The sequence below is a fragment of the Squalius cephalus genome, assembly GCF_949319135.1.
Source record: "Squalius cephalus genome assembly, chromosome: 8".
Lineage (NCBI taxonomy): Eukaryota > Metazoa > Chordata > Actinopteri > Cypriniformes > Leuciscidae > Squalius > Squalius cephalus.
In genome coordinates this window covers 30,476,104-30,483,180 of record NC_137129.1, presented here as the reverse complement: position 1 = coordinate 30,483,180, position 7,077 = coordinate 30,476,104, and positions in this window count along the sequence as shown.

The window sequence follows — 7,077 nt, the reverse complement described above, 5'->3', positions numbered from 1 at the left end:
GTTATGCATAAATGACAAAGTTCTTTTAGAGGATATGTAGCATAAAACACAGGCAAAAAGGTTATACTGCCAGTAGTGAACAATAGTGCCATGAAGACATAGAGGAAAAGCTGTACCTTATCAAGAAAGGTGATGGTTGTGATGGCGGTGCATCAGTGCATTAGAAGCATGGTGCATGGGTGGTACACTGAAAAAGAAGAGTCTTGTTGATTTTCCCTTGTGCAATCTTTGTTTTGGAATTCCAAGAAAGAAACAATGTTTTTAATGCTTTTTGAAACACCAAGACATGGTTTCACTACTTTCCAGGCAGTGAAATTGCATCTGAATTTGTGTCAAGTTTTTTAAATTTTTAAATGCAAGTTCCAAATGAAATATTGCACAAGATGAAATGGTATTTTAATAATGCTTTTTAATGTTTTTTTGAAACACAAAAAACATTTCACTACTTTTCAGATAGTGAAAATGCATTTGAATGTGTAAGTTTCAAACAATTTGCCAAAAATAGTTTACCCTAATAGGACAAAGTCAGTTATGTGTTGCTGTGTTGGTTATAAATGATGAAACCCTAAAATATGCATCATATTGGCACATACTCACATACAAATCTATGGTCTCTGTATTCAATTTCTGTGACTCTATTATCTAAGCTATTTTTTATGCCACCTCTATGAGAAGTAGCATGACATTGATCATTTCTTCTGAAGTTCCCATTCCCAGGATGTCTGGTTGGTCCTGAGTACCTGAAAGCCATACACAAAGACACAAAAGCATATAAAAGGCATTATCTATCAGTCTCTCTTCTCCATCATGCCTGATTCTTTCTATTTTCCTCTCGTTTTCTCTGTCTTAGCACATGATGAAAGACAGGCTGACGCAAATGAAAGAAAGCAGGATTCTTTTTCCTCCTTTCAACAAATCTTCGGTTGGAGCTGTCAGAGTGGAAACACACTTCAACGACCACTGGTCTCTCTCTCTTTCTCTCTCTCTCTTTCTATTCACATCCACACTCAAACACACAAATAACAAAGAAGAAGGTTTTTTCTTTACCATAGACATCTAGGTTAGTTTATGCTGGCTAGTACTGTTGCTGTTTTATTTCTTCATTTTGTGATTTCAGACTTTATTCGCTTTTATAGGCTTTTAGGAAGATACAGAAAAGGAGACTTCTGGGAAAACAGACAAACCACAAAAAGGAATTGCCATTTCTCAATGTCGCTGTCACAATGACAATGTGTGTGCGACTGTGGGCAAGAGTGCATTAGGGAAAACTTCTGTCAGAAGCCCCAAACCCCACGGTTTCATTTTAACTAGGACCAGCTGACGCGTACCAGGTTGCGTGTGACTGCTCATTTCCTTCCCAGCTTTGAATGCAAGCATATGCACACACCCTCATCTGAGCGAAAATGGCAGCTCTCCCTCTGAAACATGGCAGGTATCGGCGGGAGGGTTATGAGTGAAATCAGTCGGAGTTGTTGCTAATTGAGTCCACCGACAAGACGCATGCGGACATCGCAAAATGAAACCTTCACCTGGGAACCATCAAACCTAAACTGAGGGGGTTGCAGACTAATGGCTTCCAGACTTTCAGTGTGTGTGTGTGAAGAGTAATTGAAATGGTCACATTAGCTCTTATTCTGTCAGGCGTTTCTTTGGCAGCCCCTCTGAAGGACCCCAGTTGCCACACAGCCCTCATTGCCAATAAAAACTTTATTTGAGAACAAATCCCTTCTTTTCTTTTTGAAGCAAGAAAGAAAGAAAATTAAAAGTCATATAAAGAATAACAAGATGCAAAGCGAAGAGGTATAGATATGCAATGAGCTGGAGAGCACCACGTGATGTCATGCCTCATTTTGCTGCCGCTCTCAGTCAGAGCCCAGGAGCCACGGTTTGATCTTCATCATCTTCGTTCATTTTTTATTTCCATATTGATGACAAAAACCGCTTACTGTGAAATTGAAGTGAGAGAATGTACGATCGGCACACAAACGTTCACCCCCAAATTGTGTGCGTCTGTATGTGCGTACCTGCGCGGGTGGCGGCGAATGCTGGATGGAGATTGTATGAGCCAGCGGGAAGCCTTCTGGGTAATTTAAACATTCTACAAGCCTAAAATGGCTTGTCAGAAAATTAAAGGGAGGGGGTGTTGGTTTGAAGTCGAGCACAAGAAAAGTGTTCTGGCTCTTTTCAACAGTTATATTCTGGGTGTGTATTTCAGGATGGTGAGGATTTCATGTAGTTTAGTATAATTGGCATAATTAGGGTATTTAAGATTATAAATTAATCCACACTGTTTTGACACTTCATAACTGGATGACTGAAGCAGACTATTATAACAAAAATGTCAGAGTCAGCAATAGACTACATGTGTGTGGTCAGGCATTTTTCTGTCTATGCATGTGACTGATTTTCCAATGATGAGAGAAAAGAAGAAGTCAGCATGGTCGGCTATTTAATAAGACATGCATGCTGTCAGTGGCTGTGTATGAATCAGTGTGTGTCTTAGTGTGTGAATCTGCGTACATGTATCTTATATTTCCCCCCTGTCAAATAAATTAGGCTTCTCAAATGAGAGAAATGAGGCTTGGCATTGCCATCATGGTAACCAGGGCCTACTGTTGTTGCCGGGGTAATGTGATGTGCCGCCTGTGCCAGATGGATGATGTTGATAAATGCTGCGGATTTGGAATAGGAAAAGCTTGGGAAATGTTGGGGTTTCTCATGGTCTCCAGAGAAAGACTGAATGATTGTGGGTTTTTTTTGTTTTTTTTGTGGCTTTTCTTACTGACAGAGATTACGTCTTAATCGTGTCAACTGCTTTTTGTTTAACTTTAAAATTCAACAGCTAAAATTTGTTTTTTTGTGGGTGAAAAAGTTGATCCATATCTTGGTTTTCATCTTAAACATCTGTTTTTCTTAGTATACACAGTATGTTTGTGTGTCTGAGTGTGTTGTGTATTTATGAGTAAATGTAACCCAGCCCTCATAGTTTAGACTTGATCAGATAGTTTCTTTGTGTGTATTCCTGTACTTGATTTGGGATATGCATGTATTGGAGTACACATGTGTGTGTGTGTGTGTGTGTGTGTGTGTGTGTATTCCCGTCTCTGATTGCTGTTTGTTTGATTTGCATTGCTCCTTTAATCAGTGCTAAGGCCCCTAAAGTGAGCGGAAGGAAACCCCTTCAGACAAGCCTAGTCTCCTAGGAATAAGCTACTCATCTGAACCTGTGGTTGTGCATGTAAGACAAAAGCATTACCATCTTATTTTGGTTATTTTATGTTATATTTATGATATATATTAAAATTTGCTATCATTAATAGTAACAATGTCATCTGTTGAATAATATACACGTATACCGTTCAAATGTTTGAGGTCTTAGATTTTTTTTTATGTTTTTGGAAGAAATCTTTAATGCTCACAAAGGCTGCATTTATTTAATGAAGAATTTTAGTACAATTTAAATGAACTGTTTTTTTATTTTAATATATTTTCAAATGTCATTTATTTATCTTATGGCAAAGCTGAATTTTAGCTGTTCACGCCATGTCATAATTACCGTAATTTCATGATGACAATATTTCGTGACGTTACTATTATGCTGTTCATGTCCTTGGGCTGGGAATTATATATGGCAATACTCAACCTCTAAATGAAACTGCTGTGGTCAGGTGGTACAGTGGTCACGTGGTACAAGTAGGAGCTCTCAGAACATTCCCAGTTTACAAGTTGTAATTACGAGCTCTATGAGGACCTGAGCGCTTTGCATATGCTGAAATATCTTAATTACGGTAATTGTGACATGGTATGAATGCTCCTTTTCTGCAGCCATACTCTTCAGTGTCGCGTTATCCTTTAAAAATTATTCTATACTGATTTTAAAGGGGTGGTATAATGCCCTTTTCACAAGATGTAAAATAAGTCTCTGATGTCCCCAGAATGTGTATGTGAAGTTTTAGCTCAAAATACCCCACAGATATTCTTATATAGCATGTTAAAATTGTCACTTTTTGAGGGTGAGCGAAAACGCACCGTTTTTGTGTGTGTCCCTTTAAATGCAAATTAGCTGCTGCTCTCAGCACAGGGGGCGGAGCTTCAAGAGCTCCTGTCCTTTTACCTCACACAGACATGCACTGGAAATGTCAATGTTTATGATCAAACTGGAGTTAGACAATGATGGAGAGACTCAAGAAGAAGTGACAACATGTAGAATTCAACAGGACATGGTTCTGAATGGTTAGTAGTTGATGAATTTATGTAGCTTATGTGTAGTTATCTTCTAGTCATTGATTAGCATATTCTGTCATGATCTATAAATCTTGTTCCCGGGGGCGGGGTTTATGTAAATGATAGGGTTAGTAGTGATGTCACTAACCCGGGAGGAAGCTTGTGTAGTCCCTACCAGCCGTTTGTTGTAGTCCTTAAAAAACGATTTCTTTAAAAGCAAATATCTTCCTTTGCTTTGAACTTTGAGCATTGTAACTTTGCAGATGTTGTTTATGCTCAAACAGCAACATTACACACTAACTAAAGTTAGAAAAGTGAAATCATAATCAACCACCCCTTTAAGAAACATCTCTTATTATTATCAATGTTGAAAACAGTTGTGCTACTTAACATGTTTGTGGAAACCGTGATGCATTAGTATATGTGCTGGATAGCAACTGATTACATGTAATCTGGATTCCAAAAATTAGATTCCATAATTTTTTTAAATACTCGTAATCAGACTACAGTTAACCTACATTTTTCATTGATTACATGATGACATTTTATTCTCACAATGGCAGTAAATTATTCATAATTCATTGATTCCCCCATTTCTTCTTTTTTATCTTTTCAATTTTCGTTTCTAAAAAAAGCCTACTTCAGAAGATGGTTCAGGTTGTGGGACTGCACACACAGACCAGCCATTAGTCATGTGACTATCACTGACAACTGAGACCCACAGCATTTGATCACGGGGTTAACAGAAGTCATTTCACTTTTAACAAGTGTTTTCTCAACATTGCAATATTGCATATCTAATCAGCTCCTGACAAACACACGAATCAGTATTTGAATTATTACCCAGTGAGTCATTTAACCATATATTACTGTCTTTGGAAGGCTTTTGTATTTCAAACACATTAAAATGTACAAATTCACGTAATTTCATATTTACATGCAATTCAGGGATTCCTCAACTTTTTTTGTCAGCTGAACCACTTTGACCTAATTTATTTAATTGATGTAACCCCTGAGATTTGAAGTTGATGTTGTAAAATTTTTGTCATGCAATTTGGAATCTGTAACTGATTACTTGAATAATCCAAGCTTCTCGTGATCGTTTCTGGTGCTTTATAATTGTTCCCACCTGCAAGATCAAGATATAGAGCGAGGGCAAAAAAGGTGAGTGGCCGAAATCACTCCTCTTGTCACATCAAATGCAATTCCTCATGACTCCCACTTTCTCCAGCCGTCCTGTGATAATCAGGAAAGATTTCTGAGCAGTCTCGTGCCCTCGTGACCAGTGCATCAGGAGTTCAAATCGCTATAGTCAGCTCACTAGCTTTCCTGTGCTTCATGTACAGTGTTTGTCTGAATCATGGACATCAGTTAACCAATCAAACACAGAGTCACATGAATGCTTTTTCCTTGGCCTTGTATTTAACATCTCACCTCATAAGTGAGTATGTGAGAGGGTGGCGTTATTTAGATATATTTTTGTGAAAGCAATTACCCTTGGTCTATCAAGGCCAAAAACAACAACAACAACAAAAAAATATTTTATGCGTAGAGTTAGTGTTAGTAGTAATTCAGGGTTGGACAAAATTCTGAATTTAAGATTTGGGAAATTAAGTGTTCTTCCACCCTGGTCCATAAGATAAAAAAAATGCCATTTAAAAGTTTGGGGCTTTTAAAAAATTATAATTTAATACTTTTCTTAGCAAAGATGCATTAAATTGAATAGATTGACAGTAAAGACATGTATAATGTTGCAAAAGATTTCTGTCTAATAAATGCTGTTCTTTTGAACAGGAAAAATCCTGAAAAAGTCTATCATGGTTTCTACAAACATACTGAGCTACACAACATTTTTCAACTTTGATAATAATACAAAAGTTTTGAAGACTAAAGATGGCACCGGACTAATGCCATAACAGTAATTGAAAATGTAGTAAAATTGTAATTTTTCAGAATATACAATTGATGAAATCAATGTAGCCTTAGTGAGCCTTCTCTCAAAAAACATGAATACTAACATATTGTATAGTACACAGACAATTTATTTTGTATTAAACATTAAATTACTTACAGTAAATATAATGAGAAATAATTGTAATAAAAAAGTTCCTATAGAAATAGGTGTTTTATCTTTCTTTCTATCATAAGGCCTATATACTATATAACTAACTCAAGACATCCTCAAGCCAATATTCATAGTTTGTCTTTATGACCTTCCTTGTGGAAACATTTCAAATCCAACTTATGGGGACATTTAAAGTGGTCCGCACTGTTTTAAAGGCTCTATAAATCAGTCATATTTGATTTCAATTATAATAATGCCAACAGGTTTAGGACTAGGATTGGAGTATGTCAATATCATTACTTATCAGAGGTCCTCACTAATGCAGCTTCAGAAATCTGTGTGTGTGAGTTTGTGCTCAGGATGTGAAACCAGAAGACATCTGTTGTTTCTTATCAGATTATCACTCAAACACAGATTTAACATAATTAAGCTAATTAACCTTATTTAAAGCCCATTAGAGCAGTTTAGTGTGCAGAAGATTATGGAGTCATAGGTCATGTAACAAGTTTGTTTGATGTTTGACACTTTTCTTTCTCTCTCTCTTTCTTTATGGTTATGTTAATATGATTGTGGTCTCTATCCCCATAAAATACAGTGCTAACATGCTCAGCACTCAGAGCCATCTTTGATCTAAGATGTACGTAGAATGATCACCGTGCCAGAGTGCATATATATGTAGAGATACACACTTATATACACACACTCTTAAGGCATTCAGACATGAACAGACATTATGTGCTACACAGTATGTGAGTTTTGGACTGACTGATATTATTCTGTTAAACCAC